The sequence below is a fragment of the Schistocerca piceifrons genome, chromosome 2 (genome assembly GCF_021461385.2).
Source record: "Schistocerca piceifrons isolate TAMUIC-IGC-003096 chromosome 2, iqSchPice1.1, whole genome shotgun sequence".
Classification (NCBI taxonomy): Eukaryota; Metazoa; Arthropoda; class Insecta; order Orthoptera; family Acrididae; genus Schistocerca; species Schistocerca piceifrons.
This window is the reverse complement of record NC_060139.1, coordinates 10,248,580-10,272,386: the sequence shown is the minus strand read 5'-3', so window position 1 is coordinate 10,272,386 and position 23,807 is coordinate 10,248,580.

Below are 23,807 nucleotides of genomic sequence, written 5' to 3'. Positions count from 1 at the left end.
AACTGAACTGGACTACGTTCGACAAGGATATTAATCAATGAAAACCATTAGAAATTACTGAATTGTAGAAGTTAAACTTATTGCAGGTCGAAAATTACGTTAGGAGTTATTTCTGCATCAGCACACCAGTTTGAACATCATACCGAAATAGCGGATGTATAAGTTGTAGCCGGCCGCGGTGGTCTAGCGGTTCTGGCGCTGCAGTCCGGAACCGCGGGACTGCTACGGTCGCAGGTTCGAATCCTGCCTCGGGCATGGGTGTGTGTGATGTCCTTCGGTTGGTTAGGTTTAAGTAGTTCTAAGTTCTAGGGGACTTATGACCTAAGATGTTGAGTCCCATAGTGCTCAGAACCATTTGAACCATTTTTTTTGTATAAGTTGTAGCCTCGATAGTAGTCTGAGTTCGGCTAGGAGGAGTGTCCGCTGTTTCTTCAGGAATGCTATACTCAACTGAAGTCATTCTTTTACGTACGATCTTAGGCGATTTTTGTTTCAAATACCTTTACATCCGTTGAAGATAAATCCATTAGAGCCATCATACTGCGCGGATGTTGATCGTTACTTTTCACCCACTGTACCCTATCGCCCCAGGCATTTTCTATGGCATTAAGACAGGAGGCTTAGGCCGGCCGGTCGAGATGCTGTAGGGTGTCAAAGTGTTCGTCGAAACAGGAACGCTTGCGTGCAGCAGTTCGAACACGGCTGCTGCCATCTTGGAAGTTGGAAGCGTCCAAAGCACATTCACCGTGAAGATGTAGAAGAAAGGGCAACACTTGGCCACTTGTTGACGATAACGTGAATGAGTGGGGTCCAGTAACGGTACGGGAAACACTGTCAAACATCGCAGAATCACTTCTCGCCTTGACCCCACGTTCCCCACTCTACGCGTTAAACGATTCCTTGGTGCATTCGACGTCCTGCAGCGTTTATAAAGAAGCAAAATCGCGATACGACGATTCTCAGGTTCGTAATGAACAAAGTGATCATTCGGCATGAGAGTTTCACTCTGCAGCGGAGTGTGCGCTGATATGAAACTTCCTGGCAGATTAAAACTGTGTGCCGGACCGAGACTCGAACTCAGGAACTTTGCCTTTCGTGGGCAAGTGCTCTACCATCCCTAGGCTGTGTCTAAGCCATGTCTCCGCAATATCCTTTCTTTCAGGAGTGCTAGTCCTGCATGGTTCGCACGAGAGCTTCTGTAAAGTTTGGAAGGTAGGAGACGAGGTACTGGCGGAAGAAAAGCTGTGAGGACGGGGCGTGAGTCGTGCTTGGGTAGCTCAGTTGGTAGAGCACTTGCCCGCGAAAGGCAAAGGTCCCGTATTCGAGTCTCGGTCCGGGTCGCAATTTTAATCTTCCAGGAATTTTCAAAGTGATCATTCTTTTATACACGTACGAAACAGACCACGTTTGAATAAACACTGACACGGATCCAAGGGTTGGGGGAGTTGTCTTGGCGGTCATGACCCCAGAAAAACATTTTAGTAGAAGCACGCCTACGCAAAAGAAGACGAAGTAAATATTCCAGAATTCGAATCAAGAACAGCTGCCAACATGGGTAACGTAGAAGTAAATATCTTCGGAGTAGTGAAGCACTTAAATCAGTTGATAAAAGCAAGTCTTCTGGTGCAGACTGTATACCAATTACGTTACTTTCAGAGTGTGCTGATACAATTAGCTCCATACTTAACAATCAAATACAATCGTTCGCTCGACAAAAGGTCCGTACCCAAGGACTGGATAGTTGCACAGGCCACACCAACATTCAAGAAAGCTAGTACATCTACATCCTACATATATACTCCGCTAGCCACCAAGCGGTGTATGGCAGAGGGCACAATTAGCGCCAAAGTCATATTTCCCCTCCTCTCCGTTCCACTCACGGATCGCGCGAGGGAAAAACGACTGTCTGAACGCCTTAGTAGAAGCTCCAATTTCCCTTATATTTGAATGGTGATCACTGCACGATTTGAAAGTTGGTGGTAATAATATATGCTCTACATCCTCAGCGAAGACCGGATTTCGGAATTTAGTGAGCAGCCCCTTGAGTTTAGCGCGCCGTCTATCTGCAAGTGTGTCCCACTTCAGACTTTCTATGAGATCTGTAACGCTCTCGCGATGGCTAAATGTACCAATCACGAATCTTGCCGCTCTTATTTGGACCTTCTCAATCTCTTGAGTCAGATCCAACTGGTAAGGGTCCCATACGGACGAACAATACTCTAAGAAGGAACGAACTAACGTATTGTAAGCTATTTCCTTTGCTGAAGTACTGCATCGCTTCAGGATTCTACCAATAAACTGCAATCTAGAGATCGCCTTACACGTTATTTGCGTAATCTGATCATTCCATTTGAGATCATTTCGAATATTCACACCCAGATACTTGACGGATGTTACCGCTTCTAAAGACTGGGCATTTATTTTGCACTCGTACATTAATGGGGAGTAGTAGGAGTAATCCACTAAATTACAGGCCCATATCGTTAACGTCGATATGCAGCAGGATTCTAGAACATATATTGTGTTCGAACATCGTGAATTACATCGAAGGAAACGGTCTATTGACAGACAGTCAACATGAATTTAGAAAACATCGTTATTGTAAAACACAGCTAACTCTTTATTCGCATGAAGTGCTGAGCGCTATTGACAAGGGATTTCAGATCGATCCCGTATTCCTGGATTTCCGGAAGGCTACTGACACTGCACCACACAAGCGACTCGTAGTGAAATTGCGTGCTTGTGGAATATCGTATCAGTTATGTGACTGTATTCGTGGTTTCCTGTCAGAGAGGTCACATTCCTTAGTAATTGACGACTAGTTATCGAATAAAACAGAAGTGATTTCTGGCATTCCAAAGAGTAGTGTTATTGGGAGACAATATGAGCAGCTGTCTTAGGTTGTTTGCAGATGACGCTGTCGTTTATCGACTAATAAAGTCATCAAAACATCAAAACAAATTGCAAAACGATTTAGAAAAGCTATCTGTATGGTGCGAAAATTGGCAGTTGGCCCTAAAAAACGAAAAGTGTGAGGTCATGTACGTGGGTCCTAAAATGTAACCGTTAAACTTCGTTTACACGACAAATCAGTCTAATCTAAAGGCCGTAAATTCAAATAAATACCTAGGTATTACAGTTACGAACAACTTAAATTGGAAGGAACACATAGAAAATGTTGTGGGGAAGGCTAACCAAAGACTGCATTTTATTGGCAGGACACTTAGAAAGCCGGCCGAAGTGGCCGTGCGGTTCTGGGCGCTGCAGTCTGGAACCGCGAGACCGCTACGGTCGCAGGTTCGAATCCTGCCTCGGGCAGGTGTGATGTCCTTAGGTTAGTTAGGTTTAACTAGTTCTAAGTTCTAGGGGTCTAATGACCTCAGAAGTTGAGTCCTATAGTGCTCAGAGCCATTTGAACCATTTGAACACTTAGAAAATGTAACAGATCTATTAAGGAGACTGGCTACACTACGCTTCTCCTTTCTCTTTTAGAATAGTGCTGCGCGGTGTGGGATCCTTAGCAGATAGCATTGACAGACTACATCGAAGAAGATCAAAGAAGGGCAGCACGTTTCGATTATCGCGAAATAGGGGAGAGAGTGTCACTGAAATGATTTGGGGTGGACTTCATTGAAACAAAGGCGTTTTTCGTTGCGACGGAATCTTCTCGCGAAATTCCAATCACCAACTTTCTCCTCCAAATGCGAATATATTTAATTGACTCCGACCTACATAGGGAGAAGCGATCAATATGATAAAATAAGGGAAATGATAGCTCGCACGGAAAGATATAGGTGTTCGTTCTTTCCGCGCGCTGTACGATGTTGGAATAATAGAGAATTGTGAAGGTGGTTCGATGAACCCTCTGCCAGGCACTTAAACGTAATTTTCAGAGTATACATGTGGATGTAGTTTTAGTTTTATGCTTTTACATGTATCAGTTTCCGGATTTCATAGTTAACTTTCGAATAAAAAAATAGCATGGAAAATATAAGTTCGGAAAGTGGCGGGACATTATAGTATTTGTAAACTATGTTTAACACAGCACGTTTTCCAGTTGTTGGCTCGGATGGGCTTGCGGCCGGCCCGTGACAGCCCAGCCTGGTAAAGGCGTTACTCCACGGGTTGAACGTGACTGTTCTTATCGACAATCCCGACACGGTTCGGGACTCTACAGGGGGAACAAGCAAAGCGCAAGAAGCTGGGAGAAGACAGAAGGCAAGCAGAAAAATAACAGGCACTCTAATTTCTCGAACATTGGTGGAAACGACTGACTACCGAAAGAATCAGCATCCCGCCCCCCACTTCATCTCTCTCCCACCCCACCGGATTTACACTCTTGCTTAGCCGTAAGGCCCCGTACACGCTCAAATAATTAGTCGAATTTTACTATGTTTACCAAATATTTGAACGTATACGGTGCTGCCTGACGCATTTGTCAAATATAGAGCGAATTTGACATCTGTTGAGAGAAATTTTGACTGACGAAAAATTTGACACGATGACGGACGTTGTTTGAGTTCATGTTTCATCGCATATATTTAGTGAGAAATAGTTTTATGTAAACTGAAGGGGGCTGACTGCTATCAGGTGCAGCGGTACATTAATCGGAATCAGCGGCGACGAGCGAATATGTGTACCGGACTGGGATTCGAACCCGGGATCTCTTGCTTATTAGGCAGGTGCGGTAAACACTGCGCCATCAGGGACACTGCGTTTTCGCACCTGCAGGGACTGTCTTGGTACGCCTCAAGGCTGATCGACACTCCCACCGATAACGCTGAAGACTGATGTAGGCAAATAACTATGTTTATATTTAAGTATAATACACATTTGTTTTAGTTCAATATTTATTAGCTTTGCATTACAATATGTAATAAGTTCTGTTTTTATTATTATTAAAATATAGGCACTTGTGGACTGTTGAAATTAGAAGTAAGCGACAGTAGCAAACTGTGGCACGAAGCCGCCCCCCCCCTTTCACTGCGCTCCCCAAAACCAAACCATGATGTGAATTTACAGCAAAGGTGGAATATCCGTTAGAGTTTAACGTCCCGCAAATATCAAAGTCTTCAATGACGGAGGAACGCTGGAAAACCGCGCGACCGCTACGGTCGCAGGTTTTAATCCTGCCTCGGGCATGGATGTGTATGATGTCCTTAGGTTCAAAGGGCTCTGAGCACTATAGAACTTCTGAGGTCATCAGTCCCCTAGAACTTAGAACTACTTAAACCTAACTAACCTAAGGACATCACACACATCAATGACCGAGGCAGGATTCGAACCTGCGACCGTAGCGGTCGCGCGGTTCCAGGCTGTAGCGCCTAGAACCGCTTGGCCACCCCGGCCGGCATCCTTAGGTTAGTTGGATTTATGTAGTTCTGAATTCTAGGGGACTGATGACCTCAGATGTTAAGTCCCATAGTGCTCAGAGCCATCTGAACCCTCTGGAAATATAGGAAAATAAACAGTCGAAGCCGTTTAGAGAAAACCTCCCATAGTGTTACGTGGGAAACACTGACCAGGAAAATGAGGGTAGATGCGCTGCGATTTTAACCCATCACTAATGGAAGATGACTCTAGTGTCTGACTTAGCAGACCGCCTCGGTCTGCTGATCACATTAGAGAGACAGAGTTAACGGTCTACTCGCTCTGGTAACTACGAACACTGCAGGCCATTAAAGTGCATACGTATGTTCTCGGTAGCCGCGAACAGAGCAGCTGCTATGATTTATCGTCCAGAGCCATGCATCACTACTCTCGAAGCTGCTCTTCCGCGCTGTTAGCCGTTTCACGATGTGCTCTGGTTGCCGCCTTGTACGGATGGCCAGTTACTGCTGCAGGAACACCGTCTTAGACACAGATACACCTTTAAGTGCACGCTAGAGCTGTGCGACTTTCTCTCGACTGGACGCTTGCTTGTCGTGACTGAGAATCTTCGCTTCAGTATTTCAAACTGTTCGCAACCAATAATTGTCGCTGTGGCCTTCAGACCGGAGACCGGTTCGATGCAGCTCACCATGCTAGTCTGTCCTGTGCAAACCTCTTCACTTCTGCATAACGACTTGAACTCACATCCATTTGCACGTGCTCAATGCAGTCAAGTCTTCGTCTCACACTATAAATCCCTCCTCCCTTTCCCCCATCCACCACTTTCGCCATTCGCCCGCCAACACACATACCCCTTCACTATCAATATGACAATTTCTTGATACCTTCTTTTAGTTCAGTTTGTAGTGTCCCTTTCGCGATGTTTAAGAATAATGCGTGTGAAGTGTGTATAAAAATATTGATAAGGCCAAACAGACCACACTGAAACTCAATTGTGAAAAATGTATAAAATTATTTACAAAACATATAACGTCTATACTACTGTAGGGAAAGACAATAGCGATGATAAACAATATCGCAGAAAAGAACAGGGTGACATGAAACATTTATATCTTTGTATAACTATAGAAGATGGAAAAAGATAAGTTATTACTCGCTCTTCTGCTGTTTCTGATCCTCATGTTACTATTGTTGGGTAGATATTGTCTGTAGCTTTGAATGCTAGCAGATGTTCTTTTTGTTCTTTCGACTAGACGATAAAATAGATGTGTATCCGGTTATTGATGGAAATATGTGTGTAAAAGTGAGTTCATTGTATTATTTAAAGAACATGCCAGCCACTAATCGCAATGTTTTAATTGAAAAGAGAGATAATTAGTATTTTGCAGCTATCAAGAAGACGAAAGCAGTGCTCGCTGACTGGCAACAATTGGCCGCCATTACGCGGCGGACTTAACATTAACTTTTCTTACAGATTTCCACAAGAGCAGAAGTGATAAAAATCATTTTAAAACATTATTTAATTTAAATCTGAATAGTTCCATCAGTTAATTTTGCGAGAGTTTAAATACTTCCAGAGATACCATTTGTCGTAGATCTGTGAACTTTGGCCTTGACTGTATTTAGAAGAAAACCATTTATGATAATGTTGTAGGGAGCCTAGCGCCCACTTAAATTGAAAAAAAAAAACATTTATTTTGGCCTCCTATAAGATGCTCTGCTTCTAACGGTCTCACCTACGTAAAGAAAATAATTAATGCTGACCTATTATCTTACGTAGTATCAAAAAACATAAAACCAGTATAGAAAATTAAAAGAGAATCTTAGAGGTTGTGTCATAAGTTTTTTTCTCCAACTTCCACTCAGTACGTCTTCACTAGTTAGTCCCTCTACCATTTCAAACCCTAGCAGTCTTCTGTAGCACCACATTTCAAAATATTCTCTTCCCTTTTTCTTTCAACTGTTTATTGTCCACATATACTACAGGATGTTTCAGAAGGAATGTACGAGTTTTAAGGCTTCGTAACATTTTTTATATTCAACTTACATTTCAAATAAAATAGCAAGTGAAACAGCAGCTCAAACAGTTAGGTTTGTACACCTGTGCGCAAAGGGAAGAGTGTGGAACTACCAAGAGTAACTGAAGAACGTTTTGAACGGGTGAGAGTTACTTACGCATAGCCCCAAGGAATCAGTTCGGAAGCCTGTTCGTGAGTTATCGTTTCCTTCTGTGTGGAGAATTTTAAGGAGATGCTTACAACTATGTCCTTGTCGTCTGCACTGTTACAAGCTCTAAAGTCTGCAGACTAAGGTTGACGTGTCGACTTTGCAAACGAAATGTTGCTGCATGATGACGAAGATTTTCTGGATCGTGTCGTCTTCAGTGATGAATCGGCATTTCACCTAAGCGGAAATGTGAAAACACACTGTGTGCGCGCCTGGGGGTAAGTAGATCCCCACGAGATGCTACAGCTGCGAGTAGAATCCTCTAAACAGAATTTTTTTATGCCATATCCCAGCGGAAAGTTTACGGACCTTTCTTTCTCGGTGAAGTAACTGTAAGTGTAACTCGACGCGCTAGAACTGTGGCTCTTTCTTCAGTTGGAAAAAACTGAACCACGTAACAGCTGCCTCACTGGCATAAGCCGTAAGCGATTGGTTAAAGGACGTTGTACACCACCCATTCTTGCAGCGGTGTACCGTAGGTCTCTCGAAGAGCGTAGCGTTCCAAAAGATTGGAAAATGGCACAGGTCATCCCCGTTTTCAAGAAGGGACGTCGAGCAGATGTGCAGAACTATAGACCTATATCTCTAACATCGATCAGTTGTAGAATTTTGGAACACGTAATGACTTTTCTGAAGACTAGAAATCTACTCTGTAGGAATCAGCATGGGTTTCGAAAAAGACGATCGTGTGAAACCCAGCTCGCGCTATTCGTCCACGAGACTCAGAGGGCCATAGACACGGGTTCCCAGGTAGATGCCGTTTGATACAGTTCCCCACAGTCGTTTAATGAACAAAGTAAGAGCACACGGACTATCAGACCAATTGCGTGATTCGATTGAACAATTCCTAGATATCAGAACGCCACATGTCATTCTCAATGGAGAGAAGTCTTCCGAACTAAGAGTGGTTTCAGGTGTGCCGCAGGGGTCTGTCCTAGGACCGTTGCTATTCACAATATACATAAATGAACTTGTGGATAACATCGGATGTTCACTGAGGCTTTTTGCGGATGATGCTGTAGTATATCGAGAAGTTGTAACAATGGAAAATTGTACTGAAATGCAGGAGGATCTGCAGCGAATTGACGCATGGTGCAGGGAATGGAAATTGAATCTCAATGTAGACAAGTGTAATGTGCTGCGAATACATAGAAAGAAAGATCCTTTATCATTTAGCTACAATATAGCAGGTCAGCAACTGGAAGCAGTTAATTCCATAAATTGTCTGGGAGGAGGCATTAGGAGTGATTTAAAATGGAATGACCATATAAAATTAATCGTCGGTAAAGAAGCAGCTGCCATACCGAGATTCATAGGAAGAATCCTGAGGAAATGCAGTCCGAAAACAAAGGAAGCAGGATACAGTACACTTGTTCGCCCACTGCTTCAATACTGCTCACCGGTGTGGGATCCGTAGCAGATAGGGTTTATAGAAGAGGTAGAGAAGATCCAACGAAGAACAGCGCGCTTCGTTACAGGATCTTTTAATAATCGCGAAAGCGTCACGGAGATCATAGATAAACTCCAGTGGAAGACTCTGCAAGTGAGACGCTCAGTAGCTCGGTGCGGGCTTTTGTTGAAGTTTCGAGAACATACCTTGACCGAGAAGTCAAGCAGTATATTGCTCCCTCCCACGTATATCTCGCGATGAGACCATGAGGATAAAATCAGAGACATTAGAGCCCACACAGAGGCATACCTACAATCTTTCTTTCCACGAACAATAAGAGACTGGAGTAAAAGGGAGAACCTCCGCCACACACCGTCAGGTGGCTTGCGGAATATGGATGTAGATGTAGATGTAAAGTGGAAGGCGGATATTCTTTTTCATGACCTCCAAGCTCATGCACAACCTGACACCTTGCGATTTTTATCTTTGGGGGTTCATATGGTATCATGATTACGTGACTCCGCTACCAGCTGACCTACCCGACTTTAGAAACAGTATTCTTGCAACAATTATTCCAGACATTCGGATCAAGTTCTGTGAAGAATTGGCCCATCTATTCGATGTATGACGAACGGTGCTCACGTTGAACACTTGTAAGAAAAACTGTTAGTCACTCTTTCATCTGATAAGTTATATATAATTGTACGTTCAGTGTATAAAATGCTAAAAAGGCTTAAAAGCCGTATATTCATTATGAGACAATCTATACTGGCAAACAAATTCAGAAAAATCAGTTGTCGGAGTGCTTTAATGCGGCCCGTCATGAGTTCCTCTGCTGTGCCAACCTCTTCATCTCAGAGCAGCACTAGCATCGTACATTCCCTATTATTTGCTGGATGTGTTCCGATCTCTGTCTTCCTCTACAGTTTTTACCCTCTACAGCTCCCTCTAGTACTCTGGGAGTTATTCCGTGATGTCTTAACAGATGTCCTACCATCCCCTCCCCCCTTATTGTCAGTGTTTCCCATGTATTCTTTTCCTCGCCAAGTCTCTGGAGAACCTCCTTTTTCCTTACCTTATCAGTCCACCTAATTTTCAACAGTTTTCTGAAGCATTACAGCTCATATTCTTGGATTCTCTACTTTTTCGTTTATCCCACAGTCCATGTTTCGCTACCATACAATGCTGTGCCCGGATGTACATTCTCAAAATTTTTTACGCAAATTGAAGCCTATGTTTGATACCAGTAAACTTCTCTTGGCCAGCACTGCCCGTTTTCCCAGTGCTAGTCGGATTTTCATGCCGTGCTAGCTCCGTCCATCATGGGTTATTTGGCAGCCTATGTAGAAGAATTCTTTAACTTCATCTACTGCGTCATCACCGATACTGATGTTAAATTTCATGATATTCATTTCTGCTACTTCTCATTACTTTCTTCTCTCTACAACTTACTCTCAGTCCATATTTTGTGCTCATTAGACTGTTCATTCCATTCGGCAAATCCTGTAATTCTTCTTCACTTTCACTGACCATGGCAATTTCACGAGCGAATCTTATCATTGAAATCCTTTCGCCTTGAGTTTGAATTTCACTCTTGAACCTTTCTTTTATTTACGACATTGCTTTATCGATTTATAGATTGAATAGTAGGGGCGAAAGGATTATTCCTGCCTTACACCCTTTCTAAACCGAACACTTCGTTCTTGGTCTACCACTCTTATCGCTCCCTCTTGGCTCTTATACATATTGTATGTCACCCGTATTTCCATACAGTTTACTCCGATTTTTCTCAGAATTTCAAATATCGTGCACCATTTGACATTGTAGAACGTTTTTTCCACGTCAACAAATCTGATGAACTTGTCTTGGTCTTTCTTTAGCCTTGCTTCCGTTATCAACTGCCATGTCAGAACTGCCTCTCTGGATCATTTATTTTTGCTGAAGCCAAACTAATCCTCATGTAACACGTCCACAATTTTATTTTCCCTTCTTGCATGTATTATTCTTGTCAGCAGTTTTGATGCATGAGCTGTTAAGCAGAGCCGGCCGCGATGGCCGTGCGGTTCTGGCGCTGCAGTCCGGAACCGCGCGACTGCTACGGTCGCAGGTTCGAATCCTGCCTCGGGCATGGGTGTGTGTGATGTCGTTAGGTTAGTTAGGTTTAAGTAGTTCTAAGTTCTAGGGGACTTACGCCCTAAGATGTTGAGTCCCATAGTGCTCAGAGCCATTTGAACCACTTTTTTTTTGTTAAGCTGACTGGGCGATAATTCTCGCACCTAAAAGCTCTTGCAATATTGGGAATTTTGAGGATGATGTTTTTCCTCATGTCAGATAGTATATCGTCACACTCATACATTCTACACAGCAACTTGAATAGTTGTTTTGCTGCCACTTCCACCAGGGATTTTAGAAATTCTGATGGAATGTTATCTATCCTTTCTGCCCTAGCAGAGATCTTTTAAATTACGATCCTAACACTGGATCCCCTATACCTCCCACATCGTCTCCTGTATCTTCTTGTATCACGTTATACAAGTGATCCTCCTTATAGAGGTCTTAAATATACTCTTTCCACCTATTCGCTCTCCCCTCTGCATTCAGCAGTGCAATTCCGATTGCACTCTTAATGTTACCGCCCTTGCTTTTAATTTCACCGAAGGTTCTTTTGACTTTTCTATATCCTGAGTCAGTCCTTCGGACAATCATTTCTTTTCCGATTACTTCATACTTTTCATGCATCAGTTTTGCCTTAACTTCACTGCACTTCCTATTTATTTTATTCCCAAGTGACTTGTATTTCTGTATTCCCGTATTTCCCTGAACATATTTGTACTGCCTTCTTTGATCGATCAAATGAAGTATTTCTTTTGCTACCTAGGGTTTCTTCGCAGCTACCTTCTTTGTACCTATGTTTTTCTTTCCAACTTCTGTGGCTGCCATTTTTAGAGATGTCCAGTTCTCTTCAACTGAAATGCCTACTGAGCTATTCCTTATCGGGGTATCTATAGCCTTAGGGAATATCAAGCGTATCTCTTCATTCCTTAGTACTTCCGTGTCCCACTTCTGTAAGTAGTGATTCTTCCTGAGTAGTCTCTTACACTACTCTTCAGCACTACTAAATTGTGATTTGAGTCTATACCTGCACCTGGGTACGCCTTACACTCCCGTATGTCATTTCGGAATATCTGTCTTACCATGATGTAATGTAACTGAAGTCTTGCCATATCTCCTGGCCTTTTCCAAGCATACCTCCACCTCTTGTGATTTTTGAACAGAGTATTTGCTACTACTAGCTGAAATTTATTGCAGAACTCAGTATTTCTCCTTTCTCATACTCTCCCGTAACCTTTTCTTCTACTGCTATCCCTACAACCGCATTCCACCGCCAACGACTATTAGAGTTTCGTCTCCGTAATACATACAGAATCACTCGTTTAGTATCTCATATACACTCCTGGAAATTGAAATAAGAACACCGTGAATTCATTGTCCCAGGAAGGGGAAACTTTATTGACACATTCCTGGGGTCAGATACATCACATGATCACACTGACAGAACCACAGGCACATAGACACAGGCAACAGAGCATGCACAATGTCGGCACTAGTACAGTGTATATCCACCTTTCGCAGCAATGCAGGCTGCTATTCTCCCATGGAGACGATCGTAGAGATGCTGGGTGTAGTCCTGTGGAACGGCTTGCCATGCCATTTCCACCTGGCGCCTCAGTTGGACCAGCGTTCGTGCTGGACGTGCAGACCGCGTGAGACGACGCTTCATCCAGTCCCAAACATGCTCAATGGGGGACAGATCCGGAGATCTTGCTGGCCAGGGTAGTTGACTTACACCTTCTAGAGCACGTTGGGTGGCACGGGATACATGCGGACGTGCATTGTCCTGTTGGAACAGCAAGTTCCCTTGCCGGTCTAGGAATGGTAGAACGATGGGTTCGATGACGGTTTGGATGTACCGTGCACTATTCAGTGTCCCCTCGACGATCACCAGTGGTGTACGGCCAGTGTAGGAGATCGCTCCCCACACCATGATGCCGGGTGTTGGCCCTGTGTGCCTCGGTCGTATGCAGTCCTGATTGTGGTGCTTACCTGCACGGCGCCAAACACGCATACGACCACCATTGGCACCAAGGCAGAAGCGACTCTCATCGCTGAAGACGACACGTCTCCATTCGTCCCTCCATTCACGCCTGTCGCGACACCACTGGAGGCGGGCTGCACGATGTTGGGGCGTGAGCGGAAGACGGCCTAACGGTGTGCGGGACCGTAGCCCAGCTTCATGGAGACGGTTGCGAATGGTCCTCGCCGATACCCCAGGAGCAACAGTGTCCCTAATTTGCTGGGAAGTGGCGGTGCGGTCCCCTACGGCAATGCGTAGGATCCTACGGTCTTGGCGTGCATCCGTGCGTCGCTGCGGTCCGGTCCCAGGTCGACGGGCACGTGCACCTTCCGCCGACCACTGGCGACAACATCGATGTACTGTGGAGACCTCACGCCCCACGTGTTGAGCAATTCGGCGGTACGTCCACCCGGCCTCCCGCATGCCCACTATACGCCCTCGCTCAAAGTCCGTCAACTGCACATACGGTTCACGTCCACGCTGTCGCGGCATGCTACCAGTGTTGAAGACTGCGATGGAGCTCCGTATGCCACGGCAAACTGGCTGACACTGACGGCGGCGGTGCACAAATGCTGCGCAGCTAGCGCCATTCGACGGCCAACACCGCGGTTCCTGGTGTGTCCGCTGTGCCGTGCGTGTGATCATTGCTTGTACAGCCCTCTCGCAGTGTCCGGAGCAAGTATGGTGGGTCTGACACACCGGTGTCAATTTGTTCTTTTTTCCATTTCCAGGAGTGTACTTTCAGTGTCTCTTCACCTTTGGCTTGTGACGTCTGCCTGTATACCTGAAGTATCGTAATCGGTGTTGGTTTTCTGCCGATTCTGATGAGAACAACGCTATCGCTGAACTGTTCACAGTAACTCACTTTCTACAGTACTTTCCTATTCTTGACTAGTCCTACGCCCGTTATGCCATTTTCAGCTGCTGCTGATATTACCCTGTAATCATATGATCACAAATCCTTCTCTTCTTTCCATTTCAGTTCACTGAACCTCGCTATGTCTAGATTGAGTCTTAGGATTTTCCCTTTCAGATTTTCTATCTTCTCTACAATGTTCAAACTTCTGACATTACACGTCCCGACTCGTAGAACGTTTTACTTCCTTCAGTTATACAATCTTTTCGTCGTATTTTCCTCCCCCTAGACTATTCCTTCCAAGAGATCTGAATGGCGCACTGGTTCGGAAACTTTTGCCAAAGCAGAGATTATCATGACACTTTTTCAGTTGCAGGAAACATATCCTGGAGATACAGTCACTGTCTTTAATACAGTGGTTTCCACTGCCTTCTGCATCCCCATGACGTTGATCTTTGCTGATTCTTCCGCCTTTAGGGGCAATTTCCCACTCAAAGGCTAGGAAAGTGCCCTGAATCTCTGTCCGCTCCTCCGCTCTCATTACGTGGTTGTTGGCTGGACGAGGGCTACTTCTTAAGCCGAAGTCTTCGACCACGATTGTTGATTACTTTTTTTTTTTCAAAATTAAGTGGTGGCGGAGTTAGAAACCGGGATAGATGACGTTTGATTTCAATCGAGGATCTCTTATTTTTTTCCCATTTTGTTCGTGATTGTTCGTTGCATTTGGTCTGGGCGGACGTGACTTTGACATCCGTTCAAGTTCATCGTTGATTCCTTCACTCAGTTTTTTCGTGACAAAGGGCAGCAAGCCCTCTGACGGAACACGCTAAACTACCGTGCAGGCACAAAACATAGTTATTTTCGTCAAAAGTCCCGTCTCGTATGGAGAAACCCTAAGCTACACTTCCAAGGACGTTTTTTTTTTAAGTTGTCCAGTATTTAAGAAGGATTCGATCCACGTAATGTCACTGGAAAACATTTCATGTTTAGAATCACACTCACCGTACACGCTGAGCTAAACACATAAGCAACCCCTAGACCCAAGGGCTCTACATACGTTATCAACGTAAGTTTGCCTTCGTTCAGTGTAAGATAAACTTTAGGTTGAATCTGTTCTCGCCTGTTCCTATATTATGTACGTAGTATACTTGTAGTGCCACTTGTTTTGATAAAATTACTGTTGAAGTTATTATACTGTGCGCAGCTGTTATAACGTGGTCGACTGAACTCTAGTGCTCACGAACTTTGCTGACCCTTTTCGGTATCTACGGCTTTTACCATGGTTTCTTCTTGTTGTGATCTGAGTTTCATCTCAAGACCGCGGTGAAATAATTGAAGACAGATCATTGGTTCACTATTGAAGCAGACGGTGGGCCAATTAGCCGAGACAATGGCTACAGAATAGTTCCAGCATACCACGAGGAGTGTTCAACAAGTAATACACAATTTTTTTTTCTGAAAGCAGTTTTGTTTTATTCCGGATTCCAATACAAACCCTATTGTTCAACATAATCTCCGTTCAATGCTACGGCCTTACGCCACCTTGCTGGGAGCGTTTGTATGTCCCCATTGTACCAGTCTACTGGTCGACGTCTCGCCCCCTCCCCGAGTAGTCAAGTACTGTTTCCCGCTGAGTGTATTCTTCATCTTCTTGAGCCAAAGAGATGTAAGTCGGAAGGTGCGAGTTCCACCTTGTAGGGTGGATGAGGAAAAACAGTCCAATGACGTTTTGTGAGTTCTTCTCAGATGCGCAGACACGAGCAGCGACATGTATGATTGTGATGTGTCCATCACCTGGAATGGGAGTGTCCGCATGTTCCAGGCACTGCAGGAGTCACAGACGTGTGTGCGGCCGCCCATAACGCAGAAATCGGACAGATTGCTCTATTTTGTTGCGAATATGACAGACGCATCCCCCAACGTCTCATCGTACTTTTGTTCACTGCCGTTTATGCGGAGACATTCTGCAAGTGCCTACGAATATCTCCAATGCTTTCGTTTTCCGCTAAAAGAAACTAAATGATAGCTCTCTGCTTGGGACACACCTCCGTGTTACAGACGTCGTTTTGAAGGAAACTGTAGGGCTGAAGTTGGATTTTAACCGGAATTGACGGAGAAAAATACGTGTTACATTACTTACAGGACGCCCCTCGCACATGTACATTGGAATTTACATATGAACTTCGTGAGTATGACGCTCTGGACCCCACACTAATATAACAGATTCCTCTGCTACTCCTACTATCGTAGGAAGCGAGGAATCTAAAGGCCACTGTTCGCGAATCAACCGTCTGTTATCTTACGGTCGTGATCCTTAAGCGAAATATAGGTGGTGTGTTTGTTGTAATCTTCCTCGCTACTTTTTCCACCTACCTGGGCTCCACAAGAACGATGTCGACTTTCTGAGAAATATTATCGTACTACAATTTCTTATTCGTCGTAATGACTTGTCACGATCACAACTACGCGTCTCTGAATTCGTTAGAAGTGTCAGGCCTTGCGCGCTTGTCCAAACGGTGGAGCAGTACTACAGAACAGACTCCCAGTAAATTTAATTTCTCCATTTGTCTTCCATAGTACAGAGCTTACCTGTTCGTCCAGTTTCAGATTACTTCGTTCCAGTTTCATATTACTTAGTAGTATTACCCCTAAATATTTAAGCTATACCGAGCTTATCATTAATCTTGTAGTTGAACAGTATCAGATTCTTTTATTTTACGTAGGGTATTATCATTCTCTTCAAAAATTGTTCAAATGGTTCTAAGCACTATGGGACTGAACATCTGAGGTCATCAGTCCCCTAGTCCTAGAACTACGCAAACCTAACTAACCTAAGGACATCACACACATCCATGCCCGAGGCAGGATTCGAACCGTAGCAGGTGCGAAGTTCCGGACTGAAGCGCCTAGAACCACTCTATCATTCTTACTCGTTGTTTTGAATGTTACGTTGCATCTTTTCAAATTTAGAAGACGAATCTATTTTTCTGACGATCATCTAGTGGTCACCTTGAGCCAGCCAGTTCGAGGATATAAAAATAAGAAAAAGGTCTAAGTTGCGGAACTCATAGCTCTTGTGAGTCGGTGTACTTCTGTACTGTGTTTCCATTTGTTATAACAGTCGAGGCAGTCAGCATGCGGTACATTTGTTGATGTACAGGAAACTTCACTAACGGAAACGTTTACATAGCGGGAACCTCTTAATTACAGACACTTCAAAATTCTCTGGTAGCAATGAATGAGGTCTAATGGTAACTGACGCGGACTTAGGACAATACGACCACGAGGGAATTAGAGGTTCTCAACTAGAGAAAGCCTAATAGAAAACTCAGTTCCTATAATTTGAGACGACAGCGGGAGGTTCCTCGAGTTAGCTCGCAATGTTTGATGTTGCTACAAAACTTACATTTTCCTTTAAGGTGCGGAAGTATCCTTTGCGGTTATAGCTTGAGAAGTGGGTGTCAGGCGCGCTATGACGTCGCAGGAACGCGAACGACTAACTTTAAAGGAGTAAGCTGTAGTCATAAACGTCTATGGGAAAGAATAACGTAGTGTTCGAGATATAGCAGTGTGGTATGCCATCTGTAAAATACAGATCAGTGGTATTTTGAGGAAACGAAGTGACATCTTTAAACTGTGGATGCAAATGAAAATCTTACTGAGAAACGCTCGTTCCCCATCTCGTAGGGCTTGAATGTTCAAAACCTACTATTTGCATGGTTTTGTCGAGTTAGTAACAGCAACATATCTGAGAGTGGAATTCTTACTCGCGAAAAACAGCGGGAAATCGTTAAAGAATTAGGCCACCCGCCGACTGGCTTGTAAGTACGAAATTAGTCACAAGATCCATTTCGAAATGTGTACTGTGAATCTGGTTCAACTGACTGAAACATTGTGTCGGAGTGGGGGAAAATATACCTGGAATCTGCTGTGGGGCGACGAGTAAGCTACTTCACTGGTTTAAAGTTTTGATGCCGTCTTTAATCACGTGAGCCTGGCAACTAATTTGGTGGTCAGCCAGAAAGCGAAGGGAAACATACTGACCCTAGTTATAGCAAGGGAAGGAACTTGTATGGTTTTTGAAATGAAGGATCTTTTCCTCTGGTAATTTATTATGCGGTTCATGTCTACCCCTTTCGTCCTGCACATCTCCTGACGTAACTTTTTGAACGGCTCTGTGCACCTTAGCACTGTCACAGTGAATTAACGAGTATATTTTTGTATACCTTCGCATCACCTGACTCTGTAAGAAATAAATAATTTAGGGATAAATGTTTGTTGCTGTCTTCAGAACTTACCCTTCTATCCTCCGCTGGCATTGATTTCACAGATAGTCCGACAAGCGCACTTCGTGTTTCGAAAATTCCGTCTGTGTAATAATGATAAAAAAAAGCAACTTAGATCTTCTGTGGAGACTTTCTCATAACATCTTTTTTTACACTTCAAAGAATACTCTTTAAATTCTGTAGCAAGTACATTTCTTCCAGCCGTAGAAACATAGGTTTTTCCCCTTGGTTTTTCGTATTTTCCTTGCATTCTTCTTCCTTTTAGCAGGATTACTTTTCTTCTTTCCTTTCCTGTTCGTGATTTTTGAGCACCTCTTGAAATAAAACCGAAAAGTAAACTGATTTTATGTTCTTAATATAACGCTAATACTCAATTGTTGCGTTGGTTGGGTTGTTTGGGGGAGAGTCCAAACAACGAGGTTATCGGTCTCATCGGGTTAGATAAGGATGGGGAAGGAAGTCGGCCGTGCCCTTTCAAAGGAACCATCCCGGCATTTGGATGGAGCGATTTAGGGAAATCACGGAAAACCTAAATCAGGATGGCCGGACGCGGGATTGAGCCGTCGTCCTCTCGAGCGCGAGTCCAGTGTGCTAACCACTAATACTCAATTGTACTGTCAGTTTATTGATGAAAATGGCATTAGTAACGTATGAGCAATCTAGGAGAGAACATCGTATTCTTTAGTTGAAACGTAGGTGGCGCTTTCACGATATACCAGATACAATATTATTAAATGTTCTCATATGTCAGAGCGAAACCAATTCCATTACGGCATATCTCTGAGTAGTCTAGATTTCGCTGGATTTCACGAAATGTCCTCTGTTGAGTTTGGTTTGTGTATCACTATTTTGGGCCTACGTCATAGATACAAGCACCTCATTGATCCAAGTAGTTCGTTCACTCTGGCATATGATAATAGCTAACAATAACAGGTATACAGAATGAGATATTCACTCTGCAGCGGAGTGTGCGCTGATATGAAACTTCCTGGCAGATTAAAACTGTGTGCCCGACCGAGACTCGAACTCGGGACCTTTGCCTTTCGCGGGCAAGTGCTCTACCAACTGAGTTACCGAAGCACGACTCACGCCCCCTCCTCACAGCTTTACTTCCGCCAGTACCTCGTCTCCTATCTTCCAAACTTTGCAGAAGCTCTCCTGCGAACCTTGCAGAACTAGCACTCCTGAAAGAAAGGATGCTGCGGAGACATGGCTTAGCCACAACCTAGGGGATGTTTCCAGAATGAGATATTCACTCTGCAGCGGAGTGTGCGCTGATATGAAACTTCCTGGCAGATTAAAACTGTGTGCCCGACTGAGACTCGAACTCGGGACCTTTGCCTTTCGCGGGCAAGTGCTCTACCAACTGAGCTACCGAAGCACGACTCACGCGCGGTACTCACAGCTTTACTTCTGCCAGTACCTCGTCTCCTACCTTCTGCAGGGTTCGCAGGGGAGCTTCTGTAAAGTTTGGAAGGTAGGAGACGAGGTACTGGCAGAAGTAAAGCTGTGAGTACCGGGCGTGAGTCGTGCTTCGGCAGCTCAGTTGGTAGAGCACATCCCCGCGAAAGGCAAAGGTCCCGAGTTCGAGTCTCGGTCGGGCACACAGTTTTAATCTGCCAGGAAGTTTCAATAACAGGTATAGGTTAGAATGGACATTTCATTACTGAGTCACATTTTGAGTATTCTGAGTCACTGTCTTACTATTCTCCATATTGAAGGATACAATTTAATGTTGATTTGACACCCCAGATATCGTGTTTGTGAGACGACAGGACGTTATTAGCATGAGCATGCACTGATGCAAGCACGTACATTATTAATGCACGTGGGATCGTTATGGTTGCTTTCGCTAGAATAGTACTTTTCTGGAGTTGAGAACAAGCAGGAAGTTTGATCATTCAATAGTAAATCTTGAAGTGGACATTTGGAGCTGGAAAGCCACGTGCAGCTATTAGGGAAAGAAATATCGGGAAGCACTTGCTGTGGACAGAATGCTGTACCCAAGAATTTCTACAACAATGTGCAGACAATGCGTTCGGTCAAAGAGGCAGAAAAACGGCCAATCTGGACGTACCTATTAGACGCCTCTTACCACAGCAGCGGCTGGGGGCGTGAGAGAAATCTAGGTCACCCAGTCAGTTACAACAGCATCGTAAACGCCTTTTGTGAAGAGGCCTGAACCGTGAATTTACATTCAAAACCTTTTTTTAAAGAATTTTCTTTATTTACTAGCGATTCATCAAGAACATTAACACATTGAATCACACAATGTGAGCGTGGAAGTAGTTGCCAGTGGGTAACTGATGAAAACAATTCAAATTTCTTTCAACAAATGGAAATTTTATTCCGAAAAGCCTTTTTTTTTGTTTTTTTGGAAACAGATTTAAAATTATAATCAGAAAGCACCCTCTAAATATCAAGTTACAATTTATTCATAGGCAGAGGCAGAAAGAACAAATTTTTGACTGTATGAGCTTTCGGGCTGAGAACCTTGCCGCTCCCTTTTGACACTTCGACCGCTCACAGCAACCTCTGAAAGACTACACTGGTGCAAATGTGCAACACACCAGATTACTTTAAAATAAAAATTTTAACAACTCACACAAGCACATAAACTATGCACCCCGTAGGAGGGATGGAAATGGTACAAAACACTAACATTAAAAGATTAACTTGCCACCGAAGATGCCACTCGATTTTTAAAAAAAAAAAAAAAAAAAAAAAAAAAAAAAAAAAAAAAAAAAAAAAACTCTTACGGTGGAAGGGTGGCAACTTTACATACTAAAATGACCATTTAAATAAAAACCCATGAAATGCAGTCTTACATATAATATACAAGGTTGGCCAAACATGCTCTATATTACACATGTACCGCCTCTCAAGATGATAGGCAAGATAAAAACATATTTCAGGAATTCGGCCGTTACACTTCGGGCAATAAATTCGTTAACACCGAATCCGACAAACACGACAGAGGCAGCTATTAACCTACGGCAGATTGACAGGGAGATTACCGAACAAGCCGAACAGCAGGTTGCTCTAACCCGCCCCTACTGAACAAGGGAAAAACGGACCACCCAATTAATAAATAACCACCTTCCCGCGGGTAGGAAAACGGAGAAGAATGGTGGGACGACCCCAAAACAAAGTGTCTGGTGATCTCACCAAGAAAACTAGAATTTAACAAGTAAATGAAACGACATATCTTCAATCAGTCAACTTCTAATAAACTGAGATTTCTGGCGAAGACCTGGCGCAGCGCCCCCTACGCTCTCCCGAACCGTCCGCTGCCAGCCGCTTCAACGGACGCAGGAAGGCGCGCCGATCTCCCGTCTCACGGCGTCGCAGCTCGCACCGGCCAGACCGATGTCGTGGGTTGACTCCTGCTGCTCTCATGTCGGCCGCGAAGCCACTACCCCTCGCTATACGGCGCGGCCCACTGGACTCACGTGGCGACCTCACATGCGCCGACGCTCAAGGCGGACAAGTCATCTCGTGTCTCAGTGCGCGACCGACCAACCGATCGATCGATCCAACCGCCAATGACCGTTGCCTGAGCAACTCGAGCAGACTGGCGGCCTAACGCGCAGACTCAGATGCAGGAACTCAGCCCCGACCGGGCGACCACTCGCTGAGTTCTCTTACTGGTGGAGTGGAAAGACTCTCATTTCTCCGGCTTTAAAGTTCGATCCAAACGACAGACATACTCGCACTCCGAACGACAAACAGACACTGACTGCCGCACAAATGCGAACGAGAGACAGACCAGCAACTGGTGGCGCGAGACTGACCTAGCCTCACTCCGACTGACCACCTTGCCGAGCTGATAGCGCCCCTTAAATGCACGTGCACAGGCAACCTTTCCCCTTTCCCACCAGAGGGAGACACCAAAGCTGCGACTGCCACAGCGGCGCCACCGCCAGAAACGGAGGGCGACTGCCTCACACTACGCGCTGCGGCGCGCTTTTCAAAAAAGCAATTTTTTCCACGGCTCAAGGCCATAAATATTCACGACTTTTCATGTCACCATGGGCTGGACACTACTGAGGGACCCATCAGGTGGTATTGTCCCTCAGCTTGCAGAGTTTTCTGGTAAGCCTCAGACCTTCAGAACAATTTTAGAAGGAACGCAGAATTTATGGCAGCTCTGAAATGATCCATGTCGGGACACAAAAGAACTTCTCTTAGCTTTATGTCGGGTCCCTGGTCAGATATGTAGTAGTGTTCGGGCTATCCAGATAATGATCTCCATGATAAATGTGTTGTTTAATTTAGAGCTATATGGAAACTCGAAACGACACGCTGCCTAAAGTGACTGAAAACAAAAAACAACAAATAACTTACGGGTTTGCTGCCGGGTGACGTCGTCGAACACCGTGGATATTTCGACAGGAGCACACCCTGCCATTCTCAAGGCACAAATGCAAGGAGGGAGAAACGTGCAAGGAAATTTAATACCTTGGTTCACAGAGGAGAAACATGGAAGATACCACACACAGAACGAGTGTTAACACAAACAAAGATAAGCAACATCAGAAATATCGACAATTACTGTTAATCAACAGGTGAGGTAGCACTAATTCCGTCCCTCTGTTTTTTGATGAGAGACAGAGCCGGATTCCAAGCAGCATTTAAACAAAATCCACAATGCCTGTTAATAAGGTTGCTTGATAGTTTGATTTCAACAGTTTCCTTAATAAGACTATCCCAACAGCTTTAGGTGCAAGCCAGAATCTCCGTGTTGTTGTGTTCCATAGGATGACCGGTGTCAAGGCAATGTTCTGCAATAGCGGATTTGCTCGGCTGTTGTAAGCGTGTGTGACGCTTATGTTCAGTAGACCGGTCTTCCACAGTCCTGATTGTCTGACCAATATATGACATGCCATAACTGCAAGGAATACGATAGACCCCAGCCTTACGCAAACCAAGATCATCTTTTACGGACGCCAACAGGGCCTTAATCTTAGAAGGTGGTCGAAAAACACATTTCACATCATATTTCCGCAAAATACGGCCAGTCCTGTTGGAAATGCTTCCTGCTTAAGGCAAAAAGGCCGTAGAGTTAGGCGCCACTTCGTTGCTATCGTCACTCACCCGTTGCACAGAAGGCTGATAGCGCAACGCACATTTGATCTGCCTCTCACTATAACCATTCTGACGAAAGGTGACTTCGAGATGTGATAGCTCAGCTACCAAACTTTCAGGGTCTGAGATAACGTGGGCCCTGTGAACTAAGGTACGAAGTACTCCTTCACGCTGAGCTGGACGGTGACAACTAATATTGTCAACTTGGATTTAGACTGGTTGGCGATTAGAGCAGACGAGGTAGAAGGGATACATGGAGCTTATAGAGTTTTGTGATTGGCAGCGTGGTTGCATGATGCTTTTGGTCTGTTCACCAAGGTTTGATAGGAAGTGAGGACAGGAGAGACTTGGTCTTCCGATTCAGACTCCAGGCTTCAGCGGAGTCTTCTGATTCAGACTCTGGTTGTGACTTTGCACTGTCACTTGTCTTGACTGGGGAGCCTGTGGTGAGGACTTAGCTGCACCAACTGTTTAGAACTCAGTTACCTCCGGCAC